Source organism: Oryctolagus cuniculus, chromosome 7, assembly GCF_051225735.1.
Source record: "Oryctolagus cuniculus isolate XC-2025 breed Fujian yellow rabbit chromosome 7, ASM5122573v1, whole genome shotgun sequence".
Classification (NCBI taxonomy): Eukaryota; Metazoa; Chordata; class Mammalia; order Lagomorpha; family Leporidae; genus Oryctolagus; species Oryctolagus cuniculus.
The window spans coordinates 160,611,482-160,627,520 of record NC_142873.1 but is presented as its reverse complement, the minus strand read 5'-3'; the positions used below and the strand labels follow the sequence as shown (position 1 = coordinate 160,627,520).

General features: G+C 53.7%; 2 long non-coding RNA genes across 3 annotated transcripts; both read right to left on the bottom strand.

Annotated features, from left to right (window-relative positions):
• Positions 1-795: 795 nt before the first annotated feature.
• LOC149125853 (uncharacterized) lies at positions 796-10,337 on the bottom strand. Of its 2 annotated transcripts, none has more exons than XR_016210273.1 (3): positions 10,252-10,337; positions 5,023-5,138; positions 796-927 (listed from the first exon to the last, which is right to left on the bottom strand). It is a non-coding gene; the product is annotated as an uncharacterized LOC149125853 (long non-coding RNA). The 2 variants fall into 2 exon arrangements; XR_016210274.1 differs by lacking the exon at positions 796-927 and adding an exon at positions 4,565-4,915.
• Positions 6,167-10,036, bottom strand: LOC149125854 (uncharacterized). The gene is made up of 2 exons (XR_016210272.1): positions 9,513-10,036; positions 6,167-8,995 (listed from the first exon to the last, which is right to left on the bottom strand). It is a non-coding gene; the product is annotated as an uncharacterized LOC149125854 (long non-coding RNA).
• Positions 10,338-16,039: the final 5,702 nt, after the last annotated feature.

The following is a 16,039-nucleotide window of genomic DNA, read 5'->3' as shown; positions in this document are numbered from 1 at the left end:
AGGCTGAATCTAGGCTCTGCCATTTGAGGCTGGGTAACCTTTGAGCAGGCGTCTGCACCTCTGTCGGCTCACTTTTTCCGACCCTCACAGGAACAGGAACACCGTAAGCCACCCCATTTAGTGACGACCGAGTGAAACAATGAACTTTAAGCTCTGAGCTCACTGCCTGGTACGCAGCTCTCAAGACAACAGCGACTGCTACGACGAGACCTCGTGTGTTCAAGGTCCCTTCCCACCCTTGGCGGTCAGTCAGGCTGGGCAGGGCGGGGCAGGGAGGGCCGCAGGAGGGGAAATGCACTCACACTGTGAGGGCTGCTGAGAGTCCCTCTACCTAGGCCACTTCGGGGTGCCCATCCCCAGCGTGGACAGAATGGGCTACTGGAAGAACATTGCCCCCCAGAACGGAGGCTGCCACGTGGGAGGCCCAAATCCCACATCACGGAGCCTGGATTCAGTCCTGGCTCCACTTCCAATTCCAGCTTCTTGCTGATGCAAACCCTGGGAGGCAGGGGGAGATAGCACAAGTACTTGGGTCCCTGCTGCCCACACGGGAGACCTGGACTGGGACATCTGGAGAGTGAGCCGGTGGACGGAAGGGGTTTGCCTCTCTCTGCCTCCCATATAAAAAATAAACTCAAAGCTTTTTGAAAAAAAAAAAAGAGACCGCTGATCATCTTCTAACACTTTCAACGTCACCATCTAACCAGGGGACCACCTCATTTACATGTGGTATCCTGTGTTTAATACTGCAACGTGCCATTTCACAGACTGAATATTTAACCGCATGCTACTCACTCATCCACGTTTCTGGATAGGCTGTGGGCAGAGCGACTCCTCCTCTGCAGGTGACGTAGCTCATTTCCCAGCACAGCAATTACTTCACTTTCTCAAGGTTGTACGCCAAGTGCCACAGAAGTCTTCACTGAGCTAGGAGATTCTCAAGATTAGATCTTCCAGCCAAGAGTAAGACGAAAGCAACCACTTCTGAATTATTCTACCCAAGGAAGCGCTCGACCACATGTAGGCTTTTAAAGAGCTCACATTGCTGAATTTTGTGTGATAAAACCATCATGGTCAGCTAAGGCAAATTCTATGGCTACCCAGATTTATCTATTGTCTAAGCTAGCAACGGGTGTGAAATTCTTTTAGTATGATTTTCATTTGTTTCAAAATAAGTGTGACACGGGGCCAGCACCGTGGCTCACTTGGTTAATCCTCCACCTATGGCGCTAGCACACCGGGTTCTAGTCCCGGTCGGGGCGCCGGATTGTGTCCCAGTTGCTCCTCTTCCAGTCCAGCTCTCTGCTGTGGCCCACGAGGGCAGTGGAGGATGGCCCACGTGATTGGGCCCTGCACCCGCATGGGAGACCAGGAAGAGGCACCTGGCTCCTGGCTTCGGATCGGCGCAGCACCGACTGTGGCGGCCATTTGGGGAGTGAACCAATGGAAGGAAGACCTTTCTCTCTGTCTCTCTCTCTCACTGTCTGTAACTCTACCCATCAAATAATATATATATATATATATATATATATATATATATGACATTGCATTTTCCCCTTTAGCGCTCTGATCTCTCAAGCGCAAGCAAAAATTCATCCCTTCCAGAAAACCTTCCCAAATGAGATGACACAATCCCAACAAGCCATCAACAACACTTCAGCAGCATGAGTTGTATCTGTGTCATCACTTTCTCAACACCCCAGTCCACACCAAGGAGCAGATTCTGTCCAGTTTTTAGGGACTATGGGCCTCATGTTGAGTTTCTCCAGCGAATACACTTGACCCTAAACTGCAAACATGACAAAGAAGACACTTGCAAGGAGGAAGAGAGACAGCCTCTCTAAAGAGCTGTCCTGGGCCGGCGCCGCGGCTCACTAGGCTAATCCTCCGCCTTGCAGCGCTGGCACCCCGGGTTCTAGTCCCGGTCAGGGTGCCGGATTCTTCCCGGTTGCCCCTCTTCCAGGCCAGCTCTCTGCTGTGGCCAGGGAGTGCAGTGGAGGATGGCCCAAGTGCTTGGGCCCTGCACCCCATGGGAGACCAGGAGAAGCACCTGGCTCCTGCCTTCGGATCAGCGCTGTGTGCCAGCTGCAGTGCGCCAGCCGCGGCGGCCATTGGAGGGTGAACCAACGGCAAAGGAAAACCTTTCTCTCTGTCTCTCTCTCACTGTCCACTCTGCCTGTCAAAAAAAAAAAAAAAAAAACAGTATGACCGAATTTGATTCTGATTACAGATGTACCCATGCTCCTTTAAAATACTTTTGAGAGGTAGAGAAAGGCAGAAAAAAGGGCACTCCTGTCTGCTGGTTCACATCTCAGACGCCTGCAGTAGCCAGGGTTGGGCCAGTGGAAGCCAGGAGAAGGGACTGCAACCTGGGACTCCTCAGGGGTGGCAGGAACCCGATTACTGGAGCCCCCACTGCTGCCTCCAGGGTCTGCACTGGCAGGAAGCTGGAGTCAGGAGCCTGAGCCGGGATTGAAGCCAGGTGGGGCGCAGGCAGCTTAGCCATTCAGGCAGAGTCTGTCCCTGTACATGATCCTTCATGGACTAACAATGTCTCAGGGATAAAAACACACAGAACTCCTCAATTACCATATGTTTGCTCTGTACAGTCATCTTCCTCACTCTCATTTCATGTGTTATAATGGAGAGTATCACATAATTTGTGTTTTGTGGACAGTAATGACAAAGAATTAAAAAATAAAATATAGTTACATCAAATATATACAGATATACGGAATTTATATGTATTTAATATAAACTATGAATGTAAATATGTAGATCTTAAGAAAAATTGTTTTTCATGTTTGTTTTTAAAGTTATTTTTCTTTCTTTCTTTCTTTTTTTTTTTTTTGACAGGCAGAGTGGACAGTGAGAGAGAGAGAGAGAAAGGTCTTCCTTTGCTGTTGGTTCACCCTCCAATGGCTGCCGCGGCCGGCACGCTACGGCCGGCGCACCGTGCTGATCCGAAGGCAGGAGCCAGGTGCTTCTCCTGGTCTCCCATGGGGTGCAGGGCCCAAGCACTTGGGCCATCCTCCACTGCACTCCCGGGCCACAGCAGAGAGCTGGCCTGGAAGAGGGGCAACCAGGACAGAATCTGGCGCCCTGACTAGAACCCGGTGTGCCGGCGCCGCAGGCAGAGGATTAGCCTATTGAGCTGCAGCGCTGGCCGCTACTCCACTTCTGATCCAGCTCCCTGCTAATGCATCTGGGAAAGCAGCAGCAGATGACCCAAGTGCTTGGACTCCCGCACCCACGTGGAAGACCTGGAAGAATCTCCTGGCTATGGATTGGCTCAGCTCTGGCCATTGCGGCCATGTGGGGAGTGAACAAGCAGATGGAAGATCTCTTTCTCTGTCTCTGTCTGTCTCTATAACTCTTTCAAATAAATAAAATAAGTTTTAAAAATAAATGTAAAATATAATACAAAGGGAATCAACTACCAAATAGAATTTTAAATTTTTAAAAAATACGTTGGCGGCCGGCGCCGTGGCTCAATAGGCTAATCCTCCACCTTGCGGCGCTGGCACACCAGGTTCTAGTCCCGGTCAGGGTGCCGGATTCTTCCCGGTTGCCCCTCTTCCAGGCCAGCTCTCTGCTGTGGCCAAGGAGTGCAGTGGAGGATGGCCCAGGTGCTTGGGCCCTGCACCCCATGGGAGACCAGGAGAAGCACCTGGCTCCTGGCTTCGGATCAGCGCGGTGTGCCGGCTGCAGCACGCCAGCCACGGCGGCCATTGGAGGGTGAACCAACGGCAAAGGAAGACCTTTCTCTCTGTCTCTCTCTCACTGTCCACTCTGCCTGTCACAAAAAAAAAAAAAAAAAAAAAAAAAAATTTGTTGGCAGAGAGACAGATCTTTCATCTGCTGATTCAGTCCCCAATGCCCACAATGACCGGGGCTGGGCTAGGATGAGGCCAGGAGCCAAGAACTCCATCCAAGTTTCCCACCTGAGTGGCCGGGACCCAAGCCCTGGAGCCATCACCGGCTGCCCCCCAGGGTGTGAAGTAGCAGGAAGCTGGAATCAGGAGTGGGGCCAAGACTGGAACCCAGACCTGATGTGGATTCAGGGATCCCAAGTGGCGTCTTCACGCCTGTGCCAAATGCCTGCCCCTATCAAACAGCAATTTTAAAACCAACTCATCATGTGGTAATACATGAACTTCTTCATTAACACGTACCTGTCATGACTTGAAATTACTCGAGTCTAAGTGGCATTTTTGGAGTCCCTGTGAGAACCGTAAAGTGATGTGACGGTGACTGATTTCTGGGGGGGTGGGGGGGGTGGGGGGGGAAGCCGCGTGTACCATAGCCTCGGCTGCGCTTTGTGAGTTTTGCATTCAAAGGGGCAGAAAACGCTAGATTTCGTAAGGGTTAGTGAAATCAAAGGCGGCCCCTTTCGTCCCAGTTCAGAGGATGCCTGAATTTTGTCTGTGCCTGCCCGGGCGCCTGGGCACTGCGCGGGCTCAAGCCCCAGATGGAGTCAGCGGCTGCTAGTGCGTTTGCCAGTGGTGTCAGCCCTGGGAACTCGGTCTCCCTCCAGGAAGAGCTACTTCCACTTCATTGCCTCCGACTCTGTCACTGCCTCTATCTTCAGACAAAGGCCCCTTTTACACCCGAGCTTCCCCTCCTCACCTTCACCGCGACGCCCCTCTGGGCTTTCTGGCAACAGCTATCCACAGGGGCTGCCCTGCAGACGCCACACCGAACACTTCGTATTTGATTTGCCTCTTCTCTCTGTGAGGCAGAACGGTTCCTGTTCTAACCTGGAGGGAAGAGAAACCGAGGGAACTCCAGGACCCCAGCAAGGACCAGTGGAAGCATCGGTGTCTATACAGGCTTTGCCTCCCCTGCCTCCTCCACCTCACAGTCAGCCTTTGAGGTGCGCAGGTCCTGTGAGCCCTGTCTGCAGACGGGGGACCTAAGACGTCAGGGAGAAACAGGGTGTCAGGCTCACTCGGCTGGCGTGGGCCATACCTGGGTTAGACCCAGATGGGCTGGGGGCAGAGGATACTCGTTCCCACCCACCTTCTCCTGGGCAGAGAGAGGCCACGGCTGGAACCCAGGTCTTCTCCCTCCACAGCCGCCTGAACACGCGGCCAGGAGCTACGACTGACTCAGAAGCTACTCCCCGTGGTTGGTTCCTGTGAATGAATAGAAAGACGTGCTGAGTCAGCCGCCATGAATGAGACTGAAGGCAGCGGTCGGGGAGCTGAGTGGGAAACCACACCGGATCTCATCTATGTGAATGACTGCCAGAGACCCAAGGTCAAGGTCACCTTCGAGATATGTGACAAGCAGCACAACTGACAGCCTTCCAGTAACCACTTTTAGAGGGTACTAGGCGGATCTCTCTTTTTTAATATTTATTTATTTGAAAGTCAGAGTTACACAGAGAGAGAAGAGAGAGAGAGAGAGAGAGAGAGAGAGAGAGAGAGAGGTCCTCCATCCGATGGTTCACTCCCCAATTGGCAGCAACAGCCGGAGCTGCACCCATCTGAAGCCAGGAGCCAGGAGCTTCTTCCAGGTCTCCCATGTGGTGCAGGGGCCCAAGGACTTGGGCCATCCTCTACTGCTTTCCCAGGTCACAGCAGGGAGCTGGATTGGAAGTGGAGCAGCTGGGTCTCGAATCTGTGCCCATATGGGATGCTGGCGCTTCAGGCCAGGGCGTTAACCCACTGTACCACAGTGCCAGCCCCATAGGCTAACCTTAAAACAACAGCGGCCATCTGGGGAGTGAACCATCGGATGGAGGACCTCTCTGTCTGTCTGTCTGTCTGTCTCTCTCTCTCTGCCTCTCCTCTCTCTCTGTAACTCTGACTTTCAAATAAATAAATCTTAAAAAAAAAAAAAAAAACGAACAAACATGTACGTGCAAACAAACCCAAAACTATTAAATCAGCAAGTCTTCTGTACTGGGAACTTCTGGAGAGAGCTGGGACACACGCTGCTACAGGGGAATGCCTCCTTTGGGCTGCCCGGGACACTCGTGACAGAGCAGTATCACCCCCAAAGGGACGTGACTGGGCAGATGCTCCGCCTGTGGGGTACCAGCTCCCCACCCCTGGCATTCATCTGGGGCACCCGGAAGGCAGTGCTATTAACTTCAGTAAGTACGCAAATCGTATCCAACTGCTTCATGAACGCAGCTTTTGTCAGCTAACACTCAGTATTTTTTTAAAGATTTATTTTATTTATTTGGAAGGCAGAGTCAGAGAGGAAGGGAGGGAGGGATGGAAACGAGAGAGAGAGAGACAGAGAGAGAGAGAGCGCGCCTTCCATTTGCTGGTTCACTCCCTAAATTGTCAAAACAGCCAGGAGCCTGACACTCATCAGCTTTTCACAAGTAGGTGCAGGGGCCCAGGTACTTGTCCATCCTCCACTGCTTTCCCAGGTGCGTTCGCAGGGATCTGGATCAGAAGTGGAGCAGCCGGGATTTGAACCAGCACCACAGCTGCTTATCCAGCTGTGCCACAGCAGCCCCAACATTCAGTATTACTCCTCCACATAAGAAGACAACATCAGGAGACGCACTTTGTTTCTTTGTGATATCTTAAACAGTAACCACTATCAGCTACCGAGTAACTTCACTCACAAATCATTCTGGTTCTCCTTCCACAAAACCTGTCTCCTGTTCTCTTGGGTTCCCAGGATGATGGAAGAGCGTGGCGTAAACCATTGGCGCTCATTAAGATTCCTTTTCCAGTTAAATGTTGCTGCGCTGAGAGTTCCAGAGTTCCTGTTAAGTTGTAAAGACTTCACATATGACCCTGTGGTCATACATACACACATATATGACATGTGGTTATACACACACGTATGACCTGTGGTTATACACACACATATGACCCTGTGGTCATACACACACACACACATGTATGACCCTGTGGTTATATACACACATATGACCCTGTGGTTATATACATACACACATATGACCCTGTGGTCATACATACACACACACGTATGACCTGTGGTTACATACATACACACATATGACCTGTGGTTATACATACACAAATGTATATGACCTGTGGTTATATACATACACACATATGACCCTGTGGTTATACATGCACACACGTATGACCTGTTGTTACATACACACACACATATGACCCTGTGGTTATACATGCACACACGTATGACCTGTGGTTATATACATACACACATATGACCCTGTGGTTATACATACACACACGAATGACCTGTGGTTATATACATACACACATATGACCCTGTGGTTATACATGCACACACGTCTATGACCTGTGGTTATATACATACACACACGTCTATGACCTGTGGTTATATACATACACACATATGACCCTGTGGTTATACATGCACACACGTATATGACCCTGTGGTTATATACATACACACATATGACCCTGTGGTTATAGATGCACACACGTATATGACCTGTTGTTATATACATACACACATATGACCCTGTGGTTATAGATGCACACACGTATATGACCTGTTGTTATATACATACACACATATGACCCTGTGGTGTTATACATACACACACGTATGACCTGTGGTTATACATACACACTCGTATGACCTGTTGTTATATACATACACACATATGACCCTGTGGTGTTATACATATACACATTTGACCCTGTGGTCATACATACACACATATGACCCTGTGGTTATACATACACACATATGACCTTGTGGTGTTATACATACACACTCGTATGACCTGTGGTTATATACATACACACATATGACCCTGTGGTGTTATACATACACACATGTATGACCTGTGGTTATAGACACACACGTATATGACCTATGGTTATATACATACACACATACACATATGACCCTGTGGTTATGCACATGCACACACATGACCCTGTAGTGTTTTATACACACACACACGCACACAGATATACATATCTACAGGCTCTGTTACATGCTTCCTCAAGCAATCTGTTTCATTGTTGTCATTATATTAGCCTCTAGCTCTTGCCAAGGCATCAAACTGCACAGCACTTCCTGAACGCCCCGTGCAAGGCTGCGAGGTGTGCCCGTTTACTCCCGCGCTGCATCCATCATTCCCCTCAAGCCGGCTTCGCTGTTGCCAAGATGCCAGGCACACGCCTGCGCCAGGCCTTCACTTGGTTTTCTCGCCCAAGACGCTCTTCCTCTCGCTGTGACTTGTCCCCTCCTATTTGGGTTTCCTCCTTTGGACAAAAAGCAAGCCTTGAACACGAAGGGTCACACACACCCTTTATTCTCTCCTGCCCCTCCATCTTTCATTTACAGCCCCCATCGCCGCCTGGCAGGGGTCTGTGAGTGGACCTGTTCACTGTCTGTCTTTCCCCCACCGGACAGAAGCTCCGAGAGCCAGGACTCTTCACTGAGGTAGCCCCGGCACGCACAGCAGCGCCAGGAGAGCAACAAAGGCGTCTCAAACCAAAGGCTGAGCCCCGTGAGGCTCAGCCGCGGCACCACCCAAGAGCTGTCACAGCCTTGGTCACAGAAGTCACTGATTCTGTAATGGGAGGGCGCGTGTGAGGAGGGACTGGCAGGAGTCCAGCGACACAGCAGAGGAAACGGCAGGGCCTCGCCCAGCAGACAGAACGACGAGGGCACAGCAGGTAAGAGCGTGGCAGCCAGGAGGAAAGCGTACTGAGCTGCACTGGGTAGATGCCCACGTGGTCGCATACCCACTGTGGGGTTAACCACCGACGTGGGCCTCACAGCCTAGATCAGCAGACCCGCTCGCTGCAGACACCCAAAACCACCAGAATATTTGGTCCTCAGCCTGGGGGCGGCTGCACTGAGATGAGAGACACCTCCAGCACAGTTAAAAGGCAGCCGCGGTGGGGCCGAGGAAGTTCCGCTGGGCTCTAGTGTGTGCCGCTGGGCGGAGAGGAATCTGGGTTCCAGTGTGTGCCGCTGGGCGGAGAGGAATCCTTCTGCCCACCGAGAGGCTGTTGCTGTGGCTCCTGCTGCTTCCAGGCTTTGGGATCTGAAAACATCCCGAGAGCAGAGTCAGAATTCAGGGCTGCAACAGAAGTACTGAGAAGGGGCCCAGTGCTTCAGCTGCGATCGCAGGGGGTCCTGCGTACTTCTGGGCAGCCATAGCCATTGCCATCTTGCAAGTGCGAAGTATTTAAAAGCTTGATAACCCATATTTTTAAAAAGATTTATTTATTTATTTGGAAGGCAAAATTAGAGAGGTAGAAGCGGGGGGGGGGGCATCCTTCTGTTGGCTCATTCCTCAAATGGCCACGTGGAAGCCAGGAGCGTCATCCGGGTCTCCCACATGGGTGTAGGGGCCCTAGGACTTGGGCCTCCTTCTGCTGCTTTCCCAGGCGAATTAGCAGGGAGCTGGATCGGAAGCGGAGCAATCAAGAAACCAACGGGCTGTCTACACCGGATGCGGACGGTTTAACGCACTGAGCCACAGGGCAGGCTGGAGGACCTCTTATCGAAACTAAATAATCGGATATTACTCCTGAACTCCCGCAACTCCGTCCGCTCACCTGATAGGCTGCAGAGCAACTGCTGACACGGGGGGTGCGGGTGGGGGGAGTCGGTATTTATTGCAAATCGCACAGCGTGGAGCCAGGCCGCTCCCTCTGACGTCCCAGGCTGCCTGAGGGGCTCCGGGCAAAGGGTCTTACAGACTAAAGCTGGGGCTACAGGTGCGTGCTCAGCGCACGGCAGGTCCCTGGCTGCTCTGCAGTACCGAGTTTGGGACTTTTCTGTGATGGCAAATCCTTCAAAAATAAAACAAACGAGGGCACAGTGGGCTAGTGGGCCTGGCATCACGACGTCGCCCGTGGAGGGCGGCCCGGGCGCTACAGCCTCAACTCAGCCCATTTCAGTAAACCCAGGGGAGGCCGGGACCCGGCGGGGTCTGCTTGGGGCTCGGCTTCTCTCACCGCGACACGCGACACCCACGACCACACACGCCCGGCAGGGACACGCAAAGCGAACACGCTGCCCAAGGCCCAGTTTCCAGAGGGCGCCGCCGAGGGGAGCCGCGCGTCAGACTGGCCGGCGCCTCCGGACGCCAAAGACCCCGGCGGGCGGGGGCTGACCGACCGCGAGGCGCTCGGGGCGCCGGCCCCGCACCAGGCACGCTCTCCTCGGACTCGGGGGAAGTCTGCGGGACCACAGAACGGCAACGCCCTTCACGCTCCGCCCTGAACAACGCAACCCTCCACGCGCTCCAGTTCTCTCCTCTGCGCCCAGCCGCGACCCCCGCGCCGCACCCACCGGCTCTGCCGCGCATGCTCCGCCCCGCCCACTGCGGCCGGGCTCGGCCAATCGCGGGCGCCGCCGGAAGTGAGCATGACGTCACTGCGGGCCCGCCAGTCCGCTTCCGGCGCGCGGAGCGCCGTGGGAGTGGTGCTGGGAGGCCCACGCTCGGGGGGCTTTTCGCGCCCGGTGGCAGCCGAGGCCGGGTCGTTCTCGGGGCTCCTTGCAGACCGCAGGGTCAGAATTTCCCGCCTCGCGCCAGCACCGCCTCGAAAGGTCAGGGCTCGCCCACTCTTCTCCGGTGCCGCCGACCTAACCTTTGAGGTGCTGCCGAGTGGAAATTCTCAGTGTCGCGGGACCTCCGGGGGGGGGTCCTGACCCAGCTTTTGTGGGGTGTCGAGAAGTACGTTGTTAGTGCCCCCCAAGTCTGGTTTAAGTCCCACCTCTCCGGTGAGGCTGGAACGCAGGTGCCTCGTCCGGTGAAACGAGTGAGGTACCAGAGCTAAGATTAGGATTAGAAGTTGGTTAAAAAAACACGAAAGCGTTAACGTGTAGCAATATTCAGAGTAGAATACTGAGTGGTTCCTGAGCACCTGCCGGGGGTCGGGCAGCGACACGCGGGAGGGGTCCACGGGCTTCACAGGGCCAGAAAATGCCCGGAGGCAAAGTGCTGCCCGTGAAATCAAGGGGCAGGCGCACGGACGTGCCGCAGCCTGACTTAGGCCTGGGGCCGGGGGTCGGGGTGACCCCGGTGGTTCTGGGGGCAGCCGGGCCTCGGAACCGGGAGGAGGCTGTGGGTGGCAGCGGCCAGCCCGCTGTCGGGTGCTGAGCGTCTGAAATGTGATTGCCGCGGACCCTGATTCCTTAACCCAGGGTAGTTTGTGCGTCTCGCAGCAGGCAGACTGGAGGGAGTGGGCGGCCCGGGCGCTTCTGCCTGGAAACGGGCTGAGCCATGAGCTGTCCTCATTGCCGGGACTCAAGCAACGCTTCTTGGTACGTGGTCTGAATTTCTTGACTTAGTCCTAGACACGTGTGTTGAGAAATCTGTGTGAACTGTAAGGAGAGTCAGAAGTGCTAATTACCTGGTAGTGAGGAAGAATTTCGGGTGGGCGGAGTGTGAAGCCTGGGTCAGGGTCTCTGGGCTGGACCAAGCCTGCGGGGACTCGAGTCCTCGCACCCGGCTGGACCTGTCTTCACCTCTGAATCGACAGTTACCGTAATACCTGCCGGACAGCCAGCACACAGCGGCTGAAGCCCAGTTACCGTAATACCTGCCGGACGGCCAGCGCACAGCGGCTGAAGCCCAGTTACCGTAATACCTGCCGGACGGCCAGCGCACAGCGGCTGAAGCCCAGTTACCGTAATACCTGCCGGACGGCCAGCGCACAGCAGCTGAAGGCAGTAGGCAAGATGACAATTATTAGCATGCTCTTTGAAAAAAGAAAGGGCCTGGTATCGTAGCGCAGAGAGAAGTGGATAGCCCGTACGGGTGCAGGTTCAAGTCCCCGCTGCTCCATGTTGATCCAGCACCTTGCTAATGTGCATGGGAAAGCAGCAGAGATGGCCCAAGTGCCTGGGGCCCCGCACCCGCGCGGGAGACCAACATGGAGGACCAGGCTTCTGGCTTTGGCCTGGCCCAGCTGGCCATTGCAGCCATTGGGGGCGTGAACCAGTGGATGGAAGATAATCAGTCTCTCTAATTCTGCCTTAAAAATAAATAATTTTTTTTAAAAAAAATACTGAGATAGTTAGCAGAAGAAATAAGTTAGAGTTGGAAATATTTGCTCTGGGCACCAGCTGAGCCGTGTCAGTTTGCTGCCGCTGGGCAACACAGGCTTCACTGTGAGGTGCCGTTCGCCATGGCCGCTCTGCTCCAGGTCGCTGGCCGTGCAGGTTGGCTGGGGCAGCTTTGTTCCCCGAGTGTCCTTCTTCAACTCGGGTGGAGAGGCTGCTCCGGCTGCCGTGGGCGAAACTCTCGCTACGGCAACTCGGAACCAGGAGGGCAGGCCTGATCAGCAGGTCAGTACTTTCCCAGGCCGTGGCAGGCCTCTGTGAAGGTTCCACTGGCCAGCAGGAGGGACGCAGGTTCTGAAACACAAGTGGTGGGACTGTACTGAGTGTTCGAGGGCTGGGTGTTGTGGCACACCAGGTTAAGCAACCCCTGGGGATGCCTGTATCCCCACTGGAGCTCTGTTTAAGTCCGGCTCTTCCACTGCTCCGGCTCCCTGCTGGTTTGCCTGGGAAGCAGTGGATAATGGCTCAGCCCGAGCTCCTGGCAGACATGTGGGAGACCAAGAGGGCTCCTGACTTCAGCCTGGGACAGCCCAGGCTATTACAGCCATTTGAGATGTGAATCTTGCAGATAGGATATCTGTCTCCCAGTCTTTCTGTCTCCCTGTCACTTTGTCTTTCTAATAAATAATGTCTCTAAAGAAAATCTGTCTGGGGCCAGCATTCTGGTGTAGTGGGTAAAGCCACCACCCGTCATGTTGGCATTCCACATGGGCGCTGGTTCCCAACCTGGCTGCTCCACGTCTGATCCGGCTCCCTGCTAATGCACCTGGGAGAGTGGTGGAGCATGGCCCAAGTGCTAGGGGCCCTGCACCCACATGGGCGACCTGAAGAAGCTCATGACTCCTGGCTTCAGTCTGGCCCAGTCCTGGCCATTGCAGCCATTCGGGGAGTAAACCAGAAGATGAAAGATATTCTCTCTCTCTGTCTCTGTCTCTTCCTCTCTGTGTAACTCTTTCAAATAAATAAATAAATCTTAAAAAAAAAAAAAAGAAGTATCTGTCTTTTAGAGCCCAGTAGGGGACTGTAGTTCACAATAACCTACTGTATGTTTTATGAGTAATGAGACTGGATGACCTGGAAGGTTCAAAACAGACAGAATGGAAATGTGATTATACTGGTTTTATCAGTGCACACTGAACATGTACTGGAGCACCTCTCTGTACAACATAAATATGTACAGTATGACATGTTAGAAGAATTTTAAGAACATTTCAAGAGCTAAAACAAGATCAAACCCAAAGTTAAACAACAGGAAGCGCACTTCACCCATGCAGATGGGAGGGAAAAGAGTGACTATTTCTGAAAAATAATTCAGTCTACCACATGCAATGATTGGAGTTTTAAAAGTACATGTAACATATCCGTTTGATGAAAGAGTGTGTGGCCTAGTGGTCGGACACTTGGTGTCTGCGTCCCACAGGGGTGCCTGGGTGTGATGCCTGGCTCCTGACTGCTGCAGATGCAGGCCCCGGTAGGCACCAGGTGATGGACCAGATCCTCGGGTTCCTGTCACCGACATATGAGTTCCCGGCTCAGTCCCGGCTGCTGCGGGCATTCGGGGAGTGAACTAGCAGATGGGAACACTCTATTTTCTGTATGTCTCAAAATAATAATCATTTCAAAAGCAATACTGACCCCGATCCATTGCAGACCTGACGGTGATGCCGGTATCTCAGGAGTGTAAACTCTGGTTTGTTCTGCTCCCTGCTGAGCCGTCTGTACTGTGCTGTGGCTGTTTCCTGCCCCAGCAGACCACTACCCTAAACCCCCTTAAGGGTTTACTATGGGGAACGACAGATTTTCCTTCCATCTGCCTAAAACCTTTCGAGTTTTTGTAGCATTGATTTATTTTTTTTATTTATTTTATTTTTTTATTATTATTTTTTTTACAGGCAGAGTGGACAGTGAGTGAGAGAGACAGAGAGAAAGGTCTTGCTTTTGCCATTGGTTCACCCTCCAATGGCCGCCACAGCTGGCGCGCCGTGCTGATCTGAAGGCAGGAGCCAGGTGCTTCTCCTGGTCTCCCATGGGGTGCAGGGCCCAAGCACTTGGGCCATCCTCCACTGCACTCCCTGGCCACAGCAGAGAGCTGGCCTGGAAGAGGGGCAACCGGGATAGAATCCGGCGCCCCTACCGGGATTAGAACCCGGTGTGCCGGCGCTGCAAGGTGGAGGATTAGCCTAGTGAGCCGCGGCGCCGGCTGTAGGATTGATTTATTTAATTTGAAAACTCAATTTTCTTAGACATTTAATTTGAAAAAATATTTTGAGATTCCCCATTTGCTGGTCCTCTTCCCAAATAGCCATGGCTCCAGAAGCCTGGGCTGGGTCAGGCTGAAGCCGGGAGACTCCATCCAGGTCTCCTATAAGGGTGGCAAGAACTTGGGCCCTCCCGTGCTGATTCGCATTAGCAGGAAGCCAGAATCAAGCAGAGCTGGGATTTGAACCCAAGCACTCCTGAAATGGGGATCCCAAGTGGCATCTTTAAAAAAAGATTCATTTATTATGTTTGAAAGGCAGAGTTACAGGGAAAGACGGAGAGAAAGAGAGATCTCACCTGCTGGATCTCTTCAAGTGGCTGCAGCAGCTGGGGCTGTGTCAGAGCAGAGCCAGGAGCTTCTTCCCAGTCTCCCACGCGGGTACAGGGGCCCGAGGACTCGGGCCATCTTCCACTGCTTTCCCAGGCCATAACAGAGAGCTGGATGGGAAGTGGAGCAGCCTTGGGGCTTGCGCTGTGGCATAGCGGGTAAAGCCGCAGCCTGCAGTGCCGACATCCCATATGGGCATAGATTAGAGACCCGGCTGCCCCACTTCCGATCCAGCTCTCTGCAGTGATGGGAAAGCAGCAGTAGAAGATGGCCCAAGTGCTTGGGCCCCTGCACCCGCGTGGGAGACTGGGAAGAAGCTCCTGGCTCCTGGCTTCAGATCGGAGCAGCTCCAGCCGTTGGGGAGTGAACCAATGGATGGAAGACCTCTCTCTGCCTCCCTCTCTCTGTGTATCTCTGACTTTCAAATAAATAAATCAACCTTAAAGAAAAAAGAAGTGGAGCAGCCTGGACTCAAACCGGTGCCCATAGAAGATGTAGGGTCGCAGCCCGTGGCTTCCACTCCCTGAGTGGCATCTTCACCACTGCACCAAACGCCTGCCACACTGTTAACAATTTTTTTTATTAAACATTTTCACTGCCTTGTAAGGATCAAACGGAATACATGGATTTTTTGTAAGCTAACAGTTATTTCTTGAAAATAAACATGATTTTAATATCTAAATTGAAACCTTACAGAAACGCCGACATACTTAGAACATCGCTTGATCGTTATTCTAGAACACGGAGTTGGGCAATGTATTCCCCCACCGGGGGCTCTGCCCTCCAGTCACTCTTGTCGGTGGGAATCCGAGGTGGGCTCGGTGGGCATCACAGCCCCGAGGCCAGGCTCCTCACGGTGCCCCTGGCCTTGGCCCTTACAGCACCGGTGGGCCTCGGGGTCCCGGGACCGCACCGGGGAAGCGGTCCACGCGGCTGAGGCCCCACTTCCCCCGGTCAGTTCCCCAGGGCTGCTTCCGAAACGGACCCCCAGGCTGCATTTCGGACGCGGGCGGGGGTCCTGCCGTCCTCCCTCCCTCGGGCTGTGGCCTCCTTCCCCCCACACGCACGTGCGGGGTTACACCGCGCCCTGATCCACCTGTCGTCGGGGTGCGGGCGAGGTGCGGGGCAGCGCAGGACAGCCCACTGGGCCGCCCCGCGGGCGTCGCACCCACAGGCACGGCCGCGCAGCGCACTCGCCCGCCGTCTCGGCTGAAACCGACATTTTAAAACCCTACACGACCCCATTCCGTGCTTGTTGGATTGACAGCCGCGACATCAGCTCCGCCGGGGAGACACCATGACGTCACTGCGCGTGAACGAAGCGCCACTCGGGGTCGCGGGCCCCCGCAGGGGCGAGCCCGGGAAAGAGAACCACAGACTACGAGAACGCCGGCCTAAGGCGCGCCGCAGCCGCCCCGAGGCGCG